We start from the raw sequence: 23,493 nt of genomic DNA on the forward strand, positions 1-23,493 counted from the left end.
GCCTCTGTTCCCTTCGTGCCCCTTGCCCACATCACCAGCTCTCTGTTTCTCACATTTTAAAACTACAATCTGACTGTGTGCATATACACCAAACCGAGAGAGCTTCCTTATGGCAATACTTAGTCTGGCAGCACTGCAGGAAGGACCCCTAGTCTCCACTGGGTTCTGAAAAGGACCAGGTGGAAGGAGGAACTGTAACCACCTCCCCAGCCCCACACTAGTGAGCACTTTCTCAAACCTAAGGTCCAGACCTGTGTTCCAACTACCTGAGGGCTATGGCAGCCAAATTAAAGGGTGTGTACTTAGCAGATGCTACCAAACCACTTTCCACACAGCTGTGAGAATCTGAACAGACTTGCCACGCTCCCTGGCAAAAGGTCTGGCCTGTTTCCAGCTCTTGCCGCCCTGTACCACCTACAGGGACACGCCCTCGTCGCCGCTCCCGGACCTCATCGCCTTGTCACCGGCTCCTGTCCCAAGGCCCCACCTTTCTTGCTAGCATGACGGGCAGGAGGTCCGAGCCCTCGCATCCTTCGAGGGACCCAGGTTTCCTCTGGGGCCGACTGCCCCATCCCACCCCCCACCGGGCTCCAGGAAGGGCAGGGAGGAGGCTAAGGGCCAAACTCACACGAAGAGGATCCTGGGGTTGAGGAGGGGTACCCGGAACACTGAGAGGGCCCGGCTCCGCGGGGATAGACGGCTCTATCGCGCCATTCTGCCTGGACACCCTCTGCCCGGCTGTGGCCCTGCGCCGCCCCACCTCTCCAGGTGCCCTGCTCCCCGTGGGGGCCAAGAGGCCTCCCCGGGCCCCCACCCAGGACCGCGAATTCAGTCACCGTACCCCATAAACTCCCTCCTGAACGCCCCCTTCACCCACCTTCATCCAGACGCCCCCAACTCACCCCCTAGCCAGGCCCGGGTTCCCAGCTTCCAGGCTCAGCACGCAGACACCCGGAGGCGGTTCCGAGGTGCGGTTGCTACAGAGTATCGAGGACTTGGCCAATCCCTGAGTACCTGGCCCGAAGACCCTGGCCTCGCCCTCTCCTCCTAAATGCAGGGGGCCTGGGGATCAGCCTGGGTGCCAGGGGTTCTAGTGGTTCTGGCAGGTCTTAGCCTAGAAGTTCTCGAGGGTCCATGGGATTGGGGGGGCGGAGGGCTGCACGGAAGCCAAGATCTTGTGGGGAGCTGGCATCGGAGGCCCCAGAGCAGCAGGGCCGAGTTGGAGGAGAGGGTGTCACGACCCTCAACCCCTGCAGCAGGAGGAAGCTGTGACCCTGAGCTGACCCCAAGCAACCCCTGAAGCTCTGCGGAGCCAAAGCCCATGGGACAGACACTCCCCGCCTCCCTCACGTGCCCGGAGGGATTCACCCCAGCCTGGGTCGCAAGGGAAGGGGGATCAAGGAGCCGGGATCATAGGGGAGGCCCCTGTAGGGCCCACCTCCTGTGATCCTGGGAGCCTCAGGACCCGAGTTCTCCACGCCCCTGGTCCACACGCAGGGGAAATCACTGAACTGCCGCCATCCCTGCCCTGGCGTCTGCCCGGTACAGGTTACAGTCTTGTGAATTTTGCCCAGCAAGCTGGAAGGCGCCCTAGAGATGAGACCAGGAAGACTTCAAGTTGATTTTTCTTTTTCCAGTTTTAAAGTCTTTAGTGCATTTGTTATAATATTGCTTCTGTTTTAAGTTTTGGTTTTTTGGCCTCCCAAGGCAGGTGAGATCTTATCTCCCCTACCAGGGATTGGACTGCACCCCCTGCATTAGAAGGCAAGGTCTTAACCACTGGACTGACTGACAGGGAAGTCCCGCAAGGTTTTTTGTGTTTTTTTTTAATATTAATTTTTATTTATTGGCACAACAATTCTCTCATTGTGACGCCAGGGCTTCAGAGTGTGCTGCAGGCTCTAGAGCAGGTGGGCTGAGTAGTTCCTGAGGGCAGGCTTAGTTGCTTTGCATCATGTGGGATATAAGTTCTCCAACCAGGAATAGAACCTGTGTCCCCTGCATTGCAAACCGGATCCTTAACCAATGGACCAACAGAGAAGTCCTGTAAGCTGGTTTTTAAATGGTGGTGGAGGCAAAAATTCTCTGAGGCCAGAGCTTATGGGCAAGACGTTGGCAGAAAGAGAAACATTTCAGTGTTTGTTCACAATCTGGAAACAATCCAAGATCTGGTGGAAGTTTTTGGTAAATACATCAAACTTCAGAAAGAAGGTAGGCTCAGGAAGGTTAATTAGTAGTTGTGCAGAGAAAGAGTGCCTCCTGACCCCTACAAATGATACATTGTTTCTCAAAAACTGCCTGTTAGAAAACAAGGTGAGTGCTATGAGCCCATCTGAAAAGTACAGACATGAAATGATACACGCCACACTGTTAAAACATTCCTTGCCACCTGGTGACAAATTATTTATCATTTCTATTTGGCTTTTAAATTTTCTTCTTTTTGCTTATTCATGTTTTCTACTTTTTATAAAAAGATAATGGGTTTTTCTCCTTTTAAGGTTCTTTTCAAGAAATGAAAGAAAAAACACATAACAGGGTTGGAGGAAGCAACCTCCACCCATGCAGTATACTAGAGCAGACACGGGTGAACAGAGGCAATGAGAGGCTTGCCGCAGGAAACCCTGCCGCTGTGGGAATGCGTTCCCAGGTCCTTTCTCCAGGGCCAGCTGAGAGCTCAATGACAACATTCCTGGTTGTTGTCCACCCATTAAGCACCAGTGAGTTAAAATGTCAGTGGAACCCAAAATGTCCACCTAACTACATTATAAAATTAAACTTAAATGTAATTCAACAAATGTTATGATTCTGATTCCTTTCTATAAAGTCAGTTGTTTTTGTTGTTGGCTGCTAGATAAGAAGTTACTATTTATAAACACTGTCTTATTTGAGCTTCCCAACCCGGCTCTGAGTGAGAGTTATGTTCTCTTCTTATGTTCTCTTAGTATGGGTCCAGTGAATTTTAAAAGTTTCCACCTATAAGTGACTTCCTTTAAATGTAAGACTCAAAAGCTTACATTCTTAAGCACATAATTTTAAGTATTCTAAATCAGGGCAAACTCTTCATAAGTTTCATTTTTAATAGAGGTCTGACCTTCCAACAAAAGGTAGGCCAAAATGTGTGAAGTATCCAACATCCACTGTAAATAGATGCTGCCTCCCTTCTTCCATGCTCTCTAGTATGAAATGCAATCATCACCACATAATGCATTCTAAAGCATAATGACCAGCTGTTTCCTGATTTTCTGTTCTCTTCTGGACCCAGGCTACCTGGGTTGGACTGCCAGTTCAGTAGCTTAAAGTTGTGTGACTTTAACCCTATCTATACTTTCTCTTCTCTTCTCTTTGGTGAAGTTTATTATTTGAAATAATAACAGGCCTTCTTTGCTCATTGGATTGAAAAACTTAAATGAGCCAATACTCTCATGTGCTATTTTCTTCATCATTTTGTTTCTTACCTACACTGTTGATTTTTAACACGTTCAAAATCTGGTTAGGTAACCTCCCTCTTATGACTTCTGTTCAGAAATTTTGTGGTCATCCATGTACTTTCCCCGTAATGATTACCTGAGTAATTTTTTAAAATTCCTGATCCAGGGACTCCCTTGGTGGTCCACGGGTAAAGAATCCACCTGCCAATACAGGGGACATGGGTTCAGTCCCTAGTCTGGGAAGATCTCACAGGCCATGGAGTAACTAAGCCTGCAAGCCACAACTCCTGAACCCATACGCCTCGAGCCCATGCTCTGCAATAAGAGAAGCCACTGCAATGAGAAGACCTTGCACATATCTAGAGAGTAGCCCTGACTCACCACAACTAGAGAAAGTCTGCATGTACCAGCAAAGACCCAGTGCAGAAAAAAAAAAAAAGGCAACAAATAAAATCCCTGATTCACAGAAGGCTGGAAGCCCACCTAGATACAACCTCCTAACAACCTCTTCTTCACCCTGAACCCCTCTCTTCCATCCAGGGAATTACCTTCATCCCCAGGGTCCCCCTGATGGAGTTCTTGTCCCACCCTCACTGCCCTGGGATGCCTTCTAGAAGGCCCCAGAGTAACTACCTCCAGTGGGTAGGCTGGAGATATCAGATTTGTTAAATGTCTGTCTGCATATTGAGTGCTTGCAGCTGTTGGAGACCAGTTCTTTGGTTCACAGAAGTCCAGGGAGCAGGCCATCTGGGGAACAACCTGGGAAAGCAATGCTGGACAGAGGTTACTTGACATCCTGGGTAAAATTCTGTGAAGGACAGAGAGTGTAAACAGTGACTCAGCTGCTCTTCCTTTCTTGGAAGAAGGCCGGTGCAGATGGGGGCAGGGAACAGGAAGACCCTCCCCACACACTGACCCAAACACAGTTGAGGCTGCCAACTCTGCTAGAGGATTAGACCCTGTTCTCCTTCAAGCTCATATGAGTTGCACTCCTGCCACAGGTCTTTCAGGGGGTCAAAGCTATACATCCTCCTCCTCTGGGTCCTGTGCAGGGGCCCCACAGTGCACCTCCTTCATCACCCCGGGTGCCAGCATCACCACTCAGGGCCATGACCAGCATGTGGGTGTCTGACACTCCCTGGAGTCTGGGTCTGTAAGGCCCAGGCTGGAGAACTTTACTGTCCAAATAAGGCCTGCAGCAGGGGGAAGCAAGTGAGGAACCAAACAACTCAGTCATCAAGATAAATAGTATTTTAACACAGTATTTTTAAAAACCACAACTTTCGCCAGAGAATCCATGATGAGCAAGATATTTTTTAAACAATTCTAAAGATGAATAGAACTGATTTTCTTTTGCTTCAGGCGCAGAGGTGGCTGGGCAGTGGTGCTGTGCCCAAACAAGACCCACTTCACATGCTGCAACCCTTCTCTCCTGCTGGTAATTAGTCAGGGGCTGGTTGGGGACAGGGACTTGGAGCCCAGGGACTGTTTACTGAACATATGTGACTCTGTGAGGTGTCCTTATTTCCAAATGACAAGGTACCCATCAGAAGGTTAAGTCACTGGTCTACAGTCACAGAACTGGCAGAGGGTGGGTTTGAGGTGTGTGGTTGTCCTGTCACCTGGCAGCACCCTGAACTGGAGGGTGGGAGAGGAAGAGGGGAGTCGTGGTGTAACCTGCATCCTTCCCACTCAGTCCACCTTCCCGATGCTGGTCACACTCCAGATCCACAGTGGACTCTGACGTCACAGACGAATGAGTTTGAGGAACCCATCTCAGGAGTTGCTGATTCCCTACTCTGTGTAGAGCATGAAGAAATCAATCTGTTTATTTCTGTTGTTTAGAAACAGCCTATTTAACCAAAAACGTTTTAGATTTACATAATATTACATGTGGAAAGTTGAACAGACATACAAGTCCAAGAAAATGAAAGCATATTGTGAATGTTCTTGATGTTTTGATTCTCTGTCTTTACAACTTACATGAAGTGCATGGATCTATAGGGTTTACCTCTGAGTTTTTCATGTGCAGACACTGTCCTCACCACTTCCAGCACGCTTGAAGGCTCTTTCATGCCCATGTCCAGTCACTATCCCTCCACAGTAACCACCGTTGACAAGTCACCAAACATTAGCTTTTCCTGTTTTTGCACTTGACCTGCCTTCTCAAAAGCTACAAGCTTCCCCTCTTTAACCTTCTAGAAGGTCTCTTTTTCCCCTTTATATTTAGGTGTGCAATTCACTTGGAAATAGTTTTAGTTTATGATATGATATACAGAGGTGTGAACTCCCCTCCACAGAATACCCAGTTGGTCTAGCTCATTTATTAAAAAGGGTGTCTTCACCACTGCATTGAAGTGGCACTTTTTGCCTGAAATCAGATGATGGTACATGTGTGGGTTTCCTGGGTTCTCAAAGGATATATCATTCATTGCTCTGTTTGTCTAGCTTTATACAAAATTATACAATTTTAATCATGGGATAAGTTGATATTCAGTGTGTATCCTTCAATTTTCCTCCTGTTTATCTTTGCTATGCTTCAACCTTTGCATTTTCACATGATTTTCAGAATAAGCTTATGGACAAAAATGCATCTACTATGATTCTGAGATGGCATTGAATGTATCAATCAATTTGGGAAATGTTTAAGAAAATATTGAGTCTTCCAATCCACAAATACAAAATAAATCTCATTTAATTTCAAGTAATATTTTGTAGTTTTCTATATAGAGGCTTTTCACCTTTCTTTAGACTTTTTTCTAATATTTTTGATGCTATTGTCAATGGTAGTTAGTTCCATTATCTAATTGTTTTGTAAGATATGGAAATACAGTTGACTTTTGTATATTGACATTATGTCAATACCTAACAGCTCTGCTAAATTCACTTAATTCCAAGAATTTATTTGTAGATTCTTTTGGGTTTTCTAAGTACATAGTGTGTAAGAATGACTAGTTTTCTTTCATTCTTTCTAATCCTCACACTTTTAAAAAAACTTATTGTACTGGTTAGGAACACCAATATTCCTTGTTGAATTAAAGAGATAATAGTTGTAATTTTCTCTGTTCTTATATGTAAGGAGAGAATAGTACATATTTTCATCTAAAATTAAATTATGTGTTTGCATCATGAAGTGTCTCTGAAAGATTTTTTAATAGATATAGTTTATCAGATTAAAGAAGTTCCTATTAATAGTTTTAAGAACTTTTGCTTTAAATACCTATTTAATTTCATCAACTTTTTTTTGCATATTTTGAGTTGCTTCTTCTCCTTTCTTCTGTAAATGTGGTGAATCACAGTGTGATTGTGTGGTGTTTTGTTTTTTTTTTTAACATTAAACCATCCTTGAATGGATAGTATAAACCATACTTGAACATGATATAGTTTTTTTACAGAATACAAATAAAAGTTTTATTGTACAAAATTAAGGCCTTCGCAGTCCATAGTTCACTAAGGCTAAACAAAGACCACGTAATTTTTTAAAATCCTTTCAACAATTTCACATACACTTCTCCTCTCCCCCCAACTATTAAAATGGCCTGGCCAAATGTTATCAAAACAAAAACTATAAATAATACCAGTCCTTTAAAGACAGTTATCCCAAATGTTATTTTTTGGCATAGGTTATCATCATGGCATGGGACAATGTGATCTCAAATCCCTGTAGAGCATCTCTGGCAGCTCCAGCCTGTCCATCATTTTCAGATTCAACAAAAGCAATGTCAGTTCCTCTCAGGTACCTAACGTACTTCCTTAAAACCAGAGAAGTGATTAAACAACATGGATAATATCATCTCACTAGTCTCTTCTGGTAAATTTTTAAGGAATAAAGTACTGTTTGGAGGGTAATCAGGGACCTGAGGATTGGTGCAGCATTTCCTTGGATATTAGCTGAATTTGGTGTTCCCTGACCAGGCTTTTTGTCCATGGTTGGTTTTTGCAGTCAGTTCCACAGTTTTGGCTTTTTTCTTTTTTCAACAAGAGTGCCACACGTTATATATTATATCCGAATCTGTTTTTGCATACTGGATTTGCATCGGTTTGCCATAACATGGAAATCCTTATAACTGTCTCAAGGCATTTGCAGATGAGCTCAGTTCCTTAAATGTAACAAAGGCTTGCCCCCTCATCTTCATGGTCTTTAAAGACACAGTATCTACCACGTGGCCAAACTGAGAAAACAGAGCATACAGACGTCTCTTCTTCTTTTTTGTCATTCATATTGTTAATGTAAATTGGATGATTTGGTGTGATATCTGTGTTTGGGGTTATAGTGTTCAAATAGCCAGAGGGTCCTACCATGTCCTGTAAGAATCTCTCATGATATAATTTTTAAATATCACTAGATTACACCTGTTTATGACTTTTGAGTCTCTCTTCATAAAAAAGAAATGTCTACGTTTTCATTTTTTCTAATGTGCTTGTTTGGATTTGGCACCAAAGTTATGCAGGTCTCAAATATTTGGGGAAAGTATTCTCTAACTTTTTCTATTTTCTGGAATAACTCCAATGTTTATAGAATTGGAATTATTTCTTCTTTAAATGTCAGAAGAATTCACTGATGAAGTCATCTAGGCATCAAGCTTTTTTTGTGGAAAGGTTTTTATTTTTAGAACCAATTTCTTCCATAGATTTAGGACTGAATTAGTTTTTTTCTTATTGTGTCCATTTTGACTTGTGATTTTTAAGGAATTTGTCCATAATATCTAAACTGCCAATTGTGTTCGCCTATTACAAAACCTTCTTTTACTTTCATTTATGTTATATTAATTATTTATTCATTTACTTTGATGTAAATTCTATTGTGATATCCCCATTTTCATTCTGGATATTGGAAATATATTTTTTCCTCTTTCTTTTTTTAAAAATTTTATTTGTTTATTTCTGGCTATGCTGCGTCTTTACTCTGCAAGCTTTTCTCTAGTTGCAGTGAGCTGGGGCTACACTCTAGTTGTGACCCCCAGGCTTCTCATTGTGGTGGCTTCTCTTGTTGTAGAGTATAGGCTGTAGGGCACGTGGGCTTCAGCAGTTGCAGCTCCCAGCCTCTAGAGCACAGGCTCAGTAGTTGTCATGCGTGGGCTTAGCTGTTTCTTGACATGTGAGATCTTCCCAAGTCAGGGATCAAACTCATGTCTCCTGCATTTGCAGACAGTTGCTTTACCACTGAGCCACCAAGAAGGCTCTTTTTTCCTCTTTCTTGCTTCTTCTTGACCAGAAGTGAGTTTCACTAATCAAAGGATCAATTTTCAGTAGTATTTATTCTCTTCTACATTGGTTTTTTATTGGAATAAAACTGCTTTACAATGTTGTGTTAGTGTCTGCTGTACAATGAAGTGGTCAGCCATATGCATGCATGTAACTCCTCCCTCTTTGGACCTCTTTCCCACACCCCAACCATCTAGAGCATCACAGAGCACTGAGCTGAGCTCCCTGTGCTTTGTAGCAGGTTCCCACTAGCTATCTACTTTATACATGGTAGTTTATATATCATGCTTCCCAGGTAGCTCAGCTGGTAAAGAACCTGCCTTCAATGCAGGAGACGAGATGCTGATTTGATTCCTGGGTCAGGAAGTTCCCCTGGAGAAGGGATAGGTTACCCAGTCCAGTGTTCTTGCGCTTCCCTGGTGATTTAGATAGTAAAGAAATCGCCTGCAATGTGGGAGACCCAGGTTCGATCCTTGGATTGGGAAGATCCCCTGGAGAAGGGCATGGCAACCACTCCAGTATTCTTGCCTGGAGAATCCCCGTGGACAGAGGAGCCTGGAGGGCTATAGTCCATAGGGTCGCAAAGAGTCAGACATGACTGACAAGCAACTAAGCACTGCATAGCACAATGTATATATCAGTCCTAATCTCTCAATTATTCCCATACTCCCCTTCCTCCCCTGGGTCCACAAGTCCATTCTCTACATCTGTCTCTCCTCCTGACTTGGAGACTGTACCATTTTTCTAGATTTCACATATATACATTGTTATATGATATCTATTTTTCTCTTTCTGGCTTACTTCACTCTGTATGACAGACTCTAGGTCCACCCACATCTCTAAAAATGACCCTGCTTCATTCCATTTAGCAGCTGAGTAACATTCCATTGTATATATGTACCACATCTTCTTTATCCATTCATCTACCATTGGACATTTAGATTGTTTCTGTGTACTGGCTACTGTAAATAGTGCTGCAGTGAACGTTGGGATACATGTGTCCTTTTGAATTATGGTTTTCACAAGGTATATGCCCAGTAGTGAGATTACTGGATTATATGGTAATTCTATTTTTAGCTTCCTAAGGAACCTCCATACTGTTCTTCACAGTAGCTGTATCAATTTATAATCTCACCAACAATGCAAAAAGTTTCCCTTTTCTCCACACCCTCTCCAGCATTTATTATTTATAGATTTTTTTATGACAGCCGTTCTGACCTGAGGTGATACCTTATTACAGTTTTGATTTCCATTTCTCTAATAATTATAATTAGCATATTATAATACTACTTATAGTAACATAAGATAGAAATATAATGATCATAATTAGCAATGTTCAGTATTTTATCATGTGCCTTTTGGCTATTTGTATGTCTTTTGGGGGGAGATGCCTATTTAGGTCTTCCATCTATTTTTTTGATTGGATTGTTTGCTTTTTTGATAATGAGCTCTTTGTATATTTTAGAGATTAATCCTTTCTCCATTGCTTCATTTGCAAATATTTTCTCCCAGTCTGAGGGTTATCTTTTAGTCTTATTTATGGTTTCCCTTGCTGTGCAAAAGCTTCTAAGCTTAATTAGGTCCCATTTGTTTAGATTTTATTATCATTACTCTGGGAAGTGAGTCAAAAAAGATCTTACTGTGGTTTATGTTGAAGAGTGCTTTTCCTATGTTTTCCTCTAAGAGTTTTTATAGTGACCAGTCTTATTACATTTGGATCTTTAATCCATTTTGAGTTTACTTTTGTGTATGATGTTAGTGTTCTAAACTCATTCTTTAAGATGTAGCTGTCCAGCTTTCCCAGAACCATTTATTGAAGAGGCTGTCTTTTTTCCATTGTATATTCTTGCCTCCTTTGTCATATATTAGGTGACCATAGGTGTATAGGCTTATCTTTGGGCTTTCTGTCCCATACCATTGATGTGTATTTCTGTTTTTGTACCAGTAGCATACTGTCTTGATTACTGTAGCTTTGTATTATAAAGTCAGGGAGCCTGATTCCTCCAACTTTGGTTTTTCTTTCTCAAAATTACTCTGGCTATTTGGAGTCTTTTGTGTTTCCATACAAATTGTAAGATTTTTTTGTTCTAATTCTGTGAAGAATACCACTGGTAACTTGATAGGAATTGCATTGAATATGTAGTTTGCTTTGGATAGTATATTCATTTTCACAATATTGATTCTTCCAATCTAAGAACATGGTATATTTCTCCATCTATTTGTGTCATTTTTTGATTTTTTTCATCAGTGTTTTATAGTTTTCTGAGTGCATGTCTTTTGCCTCCTTATGTAGGTTTATTCCCCGGAATTTTCTTCTTTTTGTTGCAATAGTAAATGGGATTGTTTCATTAATTTCAATTCCTGTTCTTTTGTTGTTAGTATATAGGTATGCAAGAGATTTCTGTGCACTAATTTTGTATCCTGCAACTTTACTAAATTCATTGATTAGCTCCAGTAGTATTCTGGTGGCATCTTTAGGATTTCTATGTATAGTATATCATCTGCAAACAGTGACAGTTTTACTTCTTCTTTTGCAATTTGCATTCCTTTTTTCTCTCTGATTGCTGTGGCTAGGACTTCCAAAACTATATCAAATAAGAGTGGCAAGAATTGACATCCTTGTCTCTGCTCTGATCATAGAGGAAATGCTTTCAGCTTTGAGAATGATGTTCGCTAGAGAATGATGTTTGCTGTGGGTTTGTCATATATGGCCTTTATTATGTTAAGGTAGGTTCCCTCTGTGCCCACTTTATCATAAATGGATGTTGAATTTTGTCAAAAGATTTTTCTGCATCTATTGAGATGAACACATTGGTTTTCTTTTTTGTTACTATGGTGTATCACATTGATTGATTTGCATATATTGAAGAACCTTTGCATTCCTGGTATGAACCCCACTTGATCATAGTGTAGGATGCTTTTAATGTGTTCTCTTTACCAATTTAATGGATTCTCTTTGCTAATACTTTGTCGAGAATTTTTGGTTGTGTTCAGTGATATTGATCTATAATTCTCTTTTTTTGTTTTATCTTTGTGTGGTTTTGGTATCAGGATGATGGTGGCCTCATAGAACAAATTTGCGAGTGTTCCTCCCTCCACAATTTTTTGGAAAAGTTTGTGGAGGATCAGTGTTAGCTCTCCTCTAAATGTTTAATAGAATTCACATGTGAAGTCATCTGGTCCTGGACTGTTGTTTGTTGGAGGATTTTCAATTGCAGTTTCAATTTCATTACTTAGGATTGGTCTGTTTATATTTCCTACTTCTTCCTGGTTCAGTCTTGGAAAGTTGTACCTTTCGAAGAATTTGTAGATTTCTTCCAGGTGGTCCATTTTATTGGCTATAGTTGCTTATAGTAGTCTCTTAAGATCCTTCATATTTCTGTGGTGTCAGTTGTAATTTCTCCTTTTAGAAATTTTGGAAATTTTCCCTTTATTAGAAATTTTCCATTCCTAATTTTATCAATTTGAGTCCTCTCCCTTTTCTTTCTTGATAGTCTGGCTAAATATTCATCAATTTTGTTTCTCTTCTCAATGAACCAACTTTTACTTTTGTTAATGTTTGTTATTGTTTTCATTTGTTTCATTTATTTCTGCTCTGATCTTTGTGATTTATTTCATTTACTAACTTTGGATTTTCTTCATGCTTCTTTCTTTAGTTGATTTAAGTGTAAGATTACATTGTTTGAGGTATTTTTTGTTTCTTGAGATTAGATTTAATTACTATAAACTTCTTAGAACTGCTTTTGCTGTGGTCCATTGGTTTTGGGTTGTTATGTTTTTGTTGTCATCTGTTTCTATGTATTTTTTATTTCCTGTTTAATTTCTTCAGTGATTATTTAGCAGCACACTGTTTAGTCTCCATGTGTTTGCATTTTTACAGTTTTTTTTCTCCCTCTGTAATTGATGTCTAATTTCATAGTGTTGTATTGTGGTCAGGAAAGATGCTTGACGTAAATTCAGTTTTCTTAAATTTTACAAGGCATGTTTTGTGACCCAAAATGTGGTCTATCTTAGAGGATATTCCATGTACAATTGAGAAAAAAGTGTATTCTGCCATTTTGGGGTAGAACATACTATAAATATCAGTTAAGTGTATCTGATCTATTTTGTTATTTAAAGCTGGTGTTTTTTAACTTATTTTCTGTTTGATAATCTGTCCACTGATGAGAGGGATGTTAAGGTCCCCCACTATTATTGTATTACTGTCCATTTCCCCTTTTATGGTTATTAGCATTTGCCTTATGTATTGATGTGCTACTGTTGGCTGTGCTCAGTTGCATCTGACTCTTAGCAACACAGTGGACTATAGCCTGCCAGGCTCCTCTGTCTTTGGAATTTTCCAGGCAAGAATACTGGAGTGGGTTGCTGTTTCCTTCTCCAGGGCATCTTCCAGACCCAGGGATCAACCTGCATCTCTTGCATCTTCTGCACTGGCAGGTGGATTCTTTACCACTAGTGCCACCTTGGGTGCATAAATGTTTATATCAATAATTGTTATATCTTCTTTCTGGATTAATCCCTTGGTCATTATTAGCCCTTACTTATCTCTTGCAACAGTATTTCTTTTCAAATCTATTTTATCTGATACAAGTATTGCTACTGCAACTTTTTTAAAATTTCCATTTACATGGAATATCTGTACATCCCCTCATTTTCAGTATCCCTAGGTCTGAAGTCTCTTGTAGACAACATACATATAGATCTTGTTTTTGTATGCATTCAACCAGTCTGTGTCTGTTGGGGCATTTAATCTATTTATATTTAAGGTAGTTATTGATATGAATGTTCCTATCACCATTTTCTTAATTGTTTTGGGTTTTTGTGTATCTCTTTCTTGTTTCCTGCCTAGAGAATTTCCTTAGCTTTTGTTGTAAAGCTGGCTTGGTAGTGCTGAATTCTCTTTTTCGCTTGTCTGTAAAGCTTTTGGCTTTTTGATCAAGTCTGAATGAGATCCTTGCTGAATAGAGTAGTATCTGTTGTAGGTTTTTCCCATTCATCACTTTAAACATATCCTGCCACCCCCTTATGGCCTACAGAGTTTCTGCTGAAAAGTCAGCTTGTAGCCTTATGGGAATTCCCTTGTATGTTATTTTTTGTTTTATCCTTGCTGCTTTCAATACTTTTTTGTGCTTAACATTTGTTAGTTTGATTAATATGTGTGTTGGTGTGTTTGTCTTAGGGTTAATCATTTGTGGGACTCTTTGCACTTCCTGAACTTGGAAGGCTATTTCCTTTCCCATGATTAGGAAGTTTTCAACTATAATCTCTTCAAATATTTTCTCAGACTCCTTCTTTTTCTCTTCTTCTTCTGGGACCTCTATAATTTAAATGTTAGTGAGCTTAGTGAGGTCTCTGAGACTGTCTTCAATTCTTTTTATTCTTTTTTCCTTATTCTGCTCCTCAGCAATTATTCCCACCATTCTATCTTCCAGTTCACTTATTTGTTCTTCTGCCTCAGTTATTCTGCTATTGATTCATTCTAGTGTATTTTTCTTTCAGTTATTGTGTTGTTCATCTCTGTTTGTCCTATAGTTCCTCTAGGTCTTTGTTAAACATTTCTTGTATTTTCTCTATCTGTGCCTCTATTTTATTTCCAAGATTTTGGATCATTATTATTATAAATTCTTTTTTAGGTATGTTGCCTATTTCCTCTTTATTTATTTGGTCTTATAGGATTTTACCTTGTTCCTTCATCTGTAACATACTTTTCTGTTCTCTCTCTCTCTCTCTCTCTCTCTCTCTTTTTTTGAGTGGGTCTGTGATCCTGTCTTACTGTTGTTTGGCCTGAGGTTTCCAGAACTAGAGTTTGTAGGCAGTTGGGCAGAACCAGGTCTAGGGGTTGAGATGCATACTTCTGGAAGACCTCACTTCAATTAACAGTCCCTGTGGTCTAAGGTTCTGTTAGTTCAGCAGTTCAGACTCAGTGCTTCAATCACAGGAGTTCAGGCCTGACCTTTGGCCCATGAACTAAGCATGGCAAAATGAAACAGAAATAAAAACAAACAAAACAAAAAAGGGGGGGACAACAACAAAGCATAAAAAATAAAATAAATTTAGGAAATTAACTGATATATTAGGAAAATAAAAATATAAATGAAACAACCAGCAGAATTATAACAGAACCACAAAAAAAAATTACTGGAAAAAAACCTTGGCTGTGGGGATCAGGGCTTAGGGGCAGGGTATAGCCTCATGATCTGTACAGCCAGAAAAAGCCCTTGGAATGGTGGGGGGAGGGCCTGCGGGCAGGGCCTATGTCCAGCACAGCCCAGAGGGGACCCCAGAGTGCCTGCTGCTTCAAAGTATGGAGGATCAGGCCAGGGACCTCAGCAGGCTCCCAGGGGCAGAGAGAGTGGGGGGAAATGGTAGATGCATTCCCCTTGATCCTCCAGTCCCTGAAGATCCCTCCCTGTCTAGCTCCACTCTTCCTTCCCAACTCCCTCTCATACCCCCAGGATCCACATGGCGCCTGTCATATTTCCACTGCTCCTGCCCTTTCCCACCCACCCATGTCTGACCCCCATCACTTGGGGGTTGCTCCCATCCACGTGGGTATCAAGGTCCCCCAACAGTGTCTGGTTAGGTACCTTTGTGGTGAGGAGATGCAGATTCTATGTCCTCCCACTCCACCAACTTCTGTACATTGGTGGTGGCTTAGCCGCTAAGTCGTATCTGACTCTTGTGACCCCATGGACTATATAGCCTGCCAGGCACTCTGTCCATGGGATTTTCCAGGCAAGAATACTGGATTGGGTTGCCATTTCCTTCTCCAGGGGATCTTCCTGATCCAGGAATTGAACCCAGGTCTTCTGCATATAGCAAGTAGAGATAAGAAAGCCTTCTTCAGCAAACAATGCAAAGAAATAGAGGAAAAGAACAGAATGGGAAAGACTACAGATCTCTTCAAGAAAATTAGAGATACCAAGGGAACATTTCATGCAAAGATGGGCTCGATAAAGGACAGAAATGGTATGGACCTAACAGAAGCAGAAGATACTAAGAAGAGGTGGCAAGAATACACGGAAGAACTGTACAAAAAACATCTTCACGACCAGGATAATCACGATGGTGTGATCACTCATCTAGAGCCAGACATCCTGGAATGTGAAGTCAAGTGGGCCTTAGAAAGCGTCACTAAGAACAAAGCTAGTAGAGGTGATGGAATTTTCCAGTCGAGTTATTTCAAATCCTGAAAGATGATGCTGTGAAAGTGCTGCACTCAATATGCCAGCAAACTTGGAAAACTCAGCAATGGCCACAGGACTGGAAAAGGTCAGTTTTCATTCCAATCCCAAACAAAGGCAATGCCAAAGAATGCTCAAACAACCACACAGTTGCACTCATCTCACACGCTAGTAAAGTAATGCTCAAAATTCTCCAAGCCAGGCTTCAGCAATACGTGAACCGTGAGCTTCCTGATGTTCAAGCTGGTTTTAGAAAAGGCAGAGGAGCCAGAGATCAAATTGCCAATATCCGCTGGATCATCGAAAAAGCAAGAGAGTTCCAGAAAAATATCTATTTCTGCTTTATTGACTAAGCCAAAGCCTTTGACTGTGTGGATCACAATAAACTGTGGAAAATTCTGAAAGAGATGGGAATACCAGACCACCTGACCTGCCTCTTGAGAAATCTGTATGCAGGTCAGGAAGCAGCAGTTAGAACTGGACATGGAACAACAGCCTGGTTCCAAATAGGAAAAGGAGTACGTCAAGGCTGTATATTGTCACCCTGCTTATTTAACTTCTATGCAGAGTACCTCATGAGAAACACTGGACTGGAAGAAACACAAGCTGGAATCAAGATTGCCGGGAGAAATATCAATAACCTCAGATATGCAGATTGTTATGCTCCGAGCCCGTATCTCCGAACCGACCGAGAGAGCAAGTCCACCACAGTATTGCAAATGCAAGAAGGGAGTTTGTTTATTCCTAGCGCGCTAGGGCCCAAGTCTCATCCCACACAAGGGAATCTGACAAGAGCCGTGAACAAAGGACTATGGCGGTTTATATACAGGCAGTTCTTTGTCTCAGTTACAGGAGTAGCTGGCGTTACATGATTGGCCAGGCAGGATGAGCACATATCCTGTCTCTTTCTGGTAAACATGACTCAGGTCCTAGAGACCGTCGTTTGGTCCCTAACATTGCCCCCTGTCCTTAGATCATATAGAGGAATCTTCCTCTCGGTCCTGAGACACAGTTTGATATTGTTGTCGAAGCACAAACAGCTGTACTGTATTTATGCGTTTCTTTACAAAGGCTACAAGTCTATTGATAATACATGGGCCGAAGGTAAGCATTAGTAAAAGTACTAGCAGGGGTCCTAGCAAGGTGGAGATTAAGGTAGTCAGCCAAGGGGATTGTTGAAACCAAGATTCAAACCATCCCTGTTGAGCCTCACGTTCTCGTTTACGTTGGGCTAGTCCTTCTCTCACTTTGGCCATAGATTCTCTAACTATTCCTGTATGATCCGCATAGAAACAGCACTCTTCTCCTAGGGCAGCACAGAGTCCCCCTTGTTGCAGAAAGAGTAGATCTAATCCCCTCCTGTTTTGCAGAACTACTTCAGATAGAGAAGTTAGAGATGATTCTAAATTACTAATAGATTGCTCTATATGGGTAATGTCTTCATCTATGGCCGCTCTCAGGAAGTTAAATCCTTGGCCTTGCAGGGACAGAGCTGTTATTCCGGTTCCAGCCCCGGCTATTCCAAGACCGAACATAGTTGCTATGGTTATGGCAGTAAGAGGTTCCCTCTTAACTTTATAAGTTCTTTTTGGAGGATTTAGAGTTAATTTCTGGGCCCAATAATCATATATTGCTTTCTCTGGTCGGTACAGAATCTTTGGCATGACAGCCACCATAACACAGAATTCTTCTTTGGGGTCAAAGATTGAGCTATGCAGGCATGGAGTTAGCCCCATGTGTGAACAGACCCACCATCCCCCCATTTGAGGTATTAACCATTTAGCTACAGGCAAATCATCAGGCTCGATGACATGCACACAAAGTGGAGACTTTGCTGGTAACACCGTGCCAATGCATAAGCCCTTTCCCCATACCTCTTTCATCGTCAGACCCACCTTTCGGTCCCCTCAGTGACACTGAGGAGGATCGGTGCTGTTGGCCAAGTCATAAGAGGCATTGAGGCCTACTGCTTCATAATAAGGGGGAATTAAGTTGTAACATAACCAACAAGATTTAGTTGCCTCAGGATGGGTCTGATTCAGGGTGGCATAAGCTGCCCTAATCAGCTTCCATAGGGGATCTATTTCAGCGAGCGCTTCTGCTTTGGGACTCACTGCCAAAGATGTTGGCATGGAAGTCGTTAGGTGGGGGGTTACAGCCAGCTTTTCTACTTTGATGGGCCCGATACTGTGTATAAGAATTGGCTCTAAGACCTGGCTCACTACTATAATCCCTTTCCCATCAACCCCAAACCCTCCTGATTCTCTCGTCTGTAGCCCCCAAGATAGGCCAGAGATCCAGGTCCCCTCTTTTTTGCTTTTTTCTGGATTGAACCTTATTCTGACTTGTGCATAATTGCAACTTTCACAGCTAAAAGTTGGATCTCTGACGACCCTAGGGAGGGGCTTGGCGAATGAAAAATTAAGTAAATCTCGATTTCCTACTTCCCAGCGCCGAGGTCCATCACTAGAAGTAACACAATCCCAAGTTTTACAATAAGAGTCTTGTGCCCCCTCACAGGTCTTCCAGTCATGTCTGGGTGCGCCTGGGCATGACCAGAACCCTTGTTCTCGGAGATAACCCCTAGCCCAAGGCACATTTACCATCGGCTTAAGGTCAAAGTACAAGTCTGGCCACCATGTGTTTGGTGGATGTATTGCAGTAGTGGAGTTTAGCACCTCTCGTGTTAGTCCATTTTGCAGCTTCCAGGTGATTTTGACGGGTTGATGCGGGTTCATGCTGGCAACTCCGGAGCAGAGTAACTGGGTCATCCACAAGAGGGCCCAGCCGAGTTGTCCTGGTCCTGTTGGCGCCTTCGAAGCTTTAGCCTCAAGGCGTTGGACGGGTGCAGAGATGCTTCCCATTCTTTCTTAGCATCTTTTTGCTCTGCTGAAGCAGCTGGGCGTACGTGGTTGCAATGCACCCAAGGCCCGATACCGTCAACCTTTAGGGCGGTTGGGGTGGTAAGAAGAACAACATAAGAACCCTTCCATTTGGGTTCTAGTGCCTTGGTTTGGTGCCTTTTGACCCATACCCAGTCTCCTGGGCCAATGTCATGTGAGGGAATAGTTGCCTTATTTTGACCCACATGTATTTCCCGGAGCAGTTTCCAGACACGAGAGTGCACCTTGCTTAAGGCCATCAAGGCCTCTTGGAGTTGCCCCAACGTGGGAGGCGGTAGTTTCTTCCCTTCAAATATTGGACATACAGGGGGAGGTCTCCCATACAGAATCTCAAATGGGGTCAGATTAAGTTGATAAGGAGTATTACGCGCACGGAAGAGGGCGAAGGGAAGGAGGGTCACCCAGTCCCCGCCAGTCTCTATAGCCAATTTAGTTCAAGTTTCTTTTAGAGTCCGATTCATTCTTTCTACTTGCCCTGAGCTCTGTGGACTGTATTCACAATGTAACTTCCATTTAGTCCCCAGGGCTAGGGCAAGGCTCTGAACTATTTGACTCACAAAAGCAGGTCCATTATCAGAGCCGATGGTCACTGGCAGGCCAAACCTGGGAACTATTTCTTCTAAAATCTTTTTTTGCCACTATCATCGCAGTTTCTCCCTTTGTAGGAAAAGCTTCCACCCACCCTGAGAAGGTATCCACCAACATTAACAAGTACCGGTAACCATACTTGCCTGGCCTTACCTCGGTGAAATCTATTTCCCAGTGTTGCCCTGGTCCTTCTCCCCAATACCTCAGTCCTGCATGTTGTCCTTTTCCTGGCCTCATCTGTTGACACGCCTTACAAGCATGCACTATGTTCTTTACAGTTGTCTGGTGCCGGGGAAATCGCAGGCGCGCAGTTTGAAAGAGCATCAGTCTTCTTTTCTCCCAGATGAGTAGACAAGTGCAAATGCTCACATAGTTGCCGTCCCAACTGAGCAGGGAGTATCAAGTAGCCTTCTGAGTCTCGGTACCATCCATCTTTATCTTTTTGAAGGTTGGTGTGTTTTTGGATCCAAGCAAAGTCTGTGGATGAATACTCAGGGGTTGGGGGCAGAGTTCCCATACCTGGAGGTGGAAGTCCGATCGCCAACACAGGGGTGATGAAATCTTTATCAGCTACTTTTCAAGCTGCCAGGTCTGCGGCACGATTCCCTCGTGCCGTGGGGCTGTCACCCTTCTGATGTCCAAGTACGTGTACTATTGACACAGCCCGAGGCATCTGTACAGCCTCTAAAAGTCTACGGATTTCAGGCAAGTTTTTAATTTCTTTTCCTTCAGCTGTCAAAAACCCCCGTTCCCAATATATCGGGCCCTGGATGTGTACCGTGCCAAAAGCATAGAGACTGTCAGTGAAAATAGTTATTCTTTTTCCTTTGGCTCTCTCTAATGCTTGGATAAGGGCAATTAACTCTGCCTTTTGTGCTGAGGTATCCGGGGGAAGGGCCTCTGCCCATATCATCTGTCCAGAGTCATCTACTACTGCGGCTCCCGCCTGTCTCTGTCCATCTTTTACATAACTGCTGCCGTCTGTGAACCATTTTAGCTCACTGTTACCCAGTGGAGTATCGGTTAAGTCCTTTCGCATTGCTATTACCCCGGCCAGTATCTCATCACAATCATGGAGGGGGCTATTTTCCTCCAGATTGGGCAAAAGAGTGGCCGGATTTAGAGTGCAGGGCATTTGGAAATGAATCCGTGGGGTGTCAAGTAGCAAGGCCTGGTAGTGTGTCAAGCGGGCATTAGAAATCCATTCACCTGGGGGTTGCTTTAAAACTCTCTCTATGGCATGAGGAGTGTAGACCAAGAGTCTCTGTCCATAAGTCAGTTTATCAGCATTGTGGACTAACAGCGCGGTGACCGCGATGATACGGAGGCAAGGTGGCCATCCGGCTGCCACTGGGTCCAGTCTCTTGGAAAGGTAAGCTACAGGTCGCTTCCATGGTCCCCATCTCTGTGTTAGTACCCCTTTTCCTATCCCCCGCTTTTCATCTACAAATAATTGGAAAGGCTTAGATGGATCAGGGAGGGCAAGGGCAGGAGCTTCTAGCAAGGCTCGCCTGAGCTCTTGGAAGGCCTCTTTCATTGGCTCAGTCCATTTCCAGTCCTTGTTTTCTTTGGTCCCCTCATATAGGGGCCTGGCCTTTTCTGCAAACCCCAAGATCCATAACCGGCAATATCCCACCATTCCCAGGAATTTTCTCACTTGTCTAGGGTTAGCCGGCTCAGGGATCTGGAGGATGGTTTCTTTCATAGCCTGTGTTAGCCACCTCTGGCCCTGTTTTATCTTATAACCGAGGTATGTAACCTCTTGCTTGGCAATCTGGGCCTTTTTGGCACTAGACCGGTAACCTAAAGTCCCCAAGGTTTGGAGAAGGTCACCTGTTGCCTCTTGGCACTCTTTCTCTGTAGCCGCTGCCAGCATAAGGTCATCAACATATTGTAATAAAACAATGGTAGGGTGTTCAACCCGATACTCACGGAGGTCTTCGTCCAGGGCCTCATTAAATAACGTGGGCGAGTTTTTGAAACCCTGTGGTAAGCGAGTCCATGTCAGCTGCACAGGGGTCTGACCACCGTCTTCCTGCCATTCGAAGGCAAAGATCTCTTGGCTTGCGAGGGCGAGAGGCAAACTGAAAAAGGCATCTTTTAAATCTAAAACAGTGTACCAAATGTAGTTTGGAGGCAAGTCGCTTAGCAATGTATAAGGGTTAGGAACCATAGGATGAATATCATTCACCCGTTTGTTGACTTCTCGTAGATCTTGAACTGGTCTAAAATCAGTTCCCCCAGGCTTTTTCACAGGCAACAGGGGAGTGTTCCATGGGGACCAGCACCTTTTTAGGACCCCAGCGTCTATGAGGCGTTGTATATGAGGAGTAATTCTTTGTCGAGCCTCTTGACTCATGGGATACTGTCGTACCCTCACCGGGGAAGCACTGGCTTTCAGTTCCACAATGATAAGGGGCCTCTGTTTGGCTAGTCCCATTCCTGCAGTTTCAGCCCAGGCCTGAGGGTATCTTTGAACCCATGGTTGTACTTCGGGGCTTATTGTCGCTGGGGCCTCTGGCAAGTAGAGTCTGTATTCATCTTTTAATGCCAGAGACAAGACCTGAAGAGGATGCCCGGTCCCATCTAAAACCAACACTTGTCCGTGGTCGAAATGAATTTGGGCATTTACTTTAGACAGTAAATCCCTTCCCAACAAGGGCGCTGGACACTCAGGTATCACCAAAAAAGAATGGGTTACCTGGTGGGCCCCCAAGTTCACATGCCATTTTGTAGTCCATCCATATCGTTTAGTCCCGGTTGCTCCCTGCACCCAGCTACTTTTTTTAGACATGGGTCCATCTTTTTGGTTTAAGACTGAGTATTGGGCTCCCGTGTCCACCATGAAGCCAACCGGCTTCCCCTCCACATTTATAGTTACCCAGGACTCGGGGAGGGGCTTCGAGCCCTGACCCCCCTAGTCGCTATCCTCACCCGTGTAGAGGATATGACTGTCTGGAGAGGGAGTCTCGTTCTTGGGGTTCTTGGGCCCCTCTTTTAGATTTTTCTTGGGGCATTTATCTTTTCAATGTCCAAACTCTTTACAAAACGCACATTGGTTTTTCTCAAGCTTACGCCTTGTCGTTTTTTCTTCAGTTTTTGAGTCCAATTTTTTTCCTTTCTGGAACCTGTTTTTGTTTTCAACCCCAGCAAAAAATATCTGGGCCACCTCTTTTTGATTTTTACGGTTTTTTTTCAGCTCTAAATTCTCTTTCTTTTCTTCTAATGTGGTCCTCTCTCTCTTCTGGGGTCTCTCTATGATTAAAAACTCTCTCGGCTGCCCTCACTAGATCTTTCAAGGATTGTTCATTTAACCTCTCTATCTTTTGTAATTTTTTTCTAATATCGGGGGCTGCTTGATTTACAAATGCTAACATAACTGCCGCTCGTGACTCATCTGCCTGTGGGTCCATAGGGTATACTGTCTAAAAGCTTCCATTATCCTTTCAAGGAAGGCTGCTGGGCTCTCATTTGGTTCCTGCCTCACTGAATTTATTTTGGCCAAATTAGTTGGCTTTCTGGCGGCTGCTCTAAGGCCAGCCATAAGAGTCTGACGGTATACCCAGAGACGCTCCCTACCTTCAGCGCGTTCGAAGTCCCAGTTGGGTCGCACCAAGGGGAATCCCTCCTCAATGAGGTTAGGCTATATTGTGGGCCTCCCATCCACCCCTGGCACATTTTTTTGAGCTTCTGACAGGATCCACTCGCGCTCTTCTGTAGTGAAAAGCACCTATAGCAGTTGCTGACAATCATCCTAAGTGGGATTATGAGTAAAAAGGATAGACTCTAAAAGATCAATAAGACCCTGCGGTTTTTCAGAGAAGGAGGGAGTCTGGGTTTTCCAACTGTACAAATCACTAGTGGAAAAGGGCCAATACTGATATGTCTGCTCTTCCACCCTCTCTGGCTGGTCCCGCCCAGACCAGAAATGCGTGAACAGTGGAGGAGGGGACATCTGGGTCTTCTTCCGCTACACTGGCCATTTCTCTTGTTTTTCCCCGAGTTCCCTGGGCGGGGCCCCCTTCTCTGGGATGAGCTGAAGGCTCGGTTCTCCTCCTGGCTTCTCCCGAAGAAACCTGTGGAAGCAAGGGCGGATGTGGATCTGCATATGGGGGTGGGAACAATTCGGTCTCCAGATCTATCAGATTAGGATACAGAGAAGATTCCTGGAATACCGGCTTTGGT

The 23,493-nt window shown here is 43.2% G+C and overlaps 1 pseudogene; it reads right to left on the reverse strand.

Moving 5' to 3' along the window:
• Positions 1–6,813: 6,813 nt before the first annotated feature.
• LOC105611880 (U2 small nuclear ribonucleoprotein B''-like) lies at positions 6,814–8,311 on the reverse strand (annotated as a pseudogene).
• Positions 8,312–23,493: the final 15,182 nt, after the last annotated feature.

Source organism: Ovis aries, chromosome 17, assembly GCF_016772045.2.
Source record: "Ovis aries strain OAR_USU_Benz2616 breed Rambouillet chromosome 17, ARS-UI_Ramb_v3.0, whole genome shotgun sequence".
Lineage (NCBI taxonomy): Eukaryota > Metazoa > Chordata > Mammalia > Artiodactyla > Bovidae > Ovis > Ovis aries.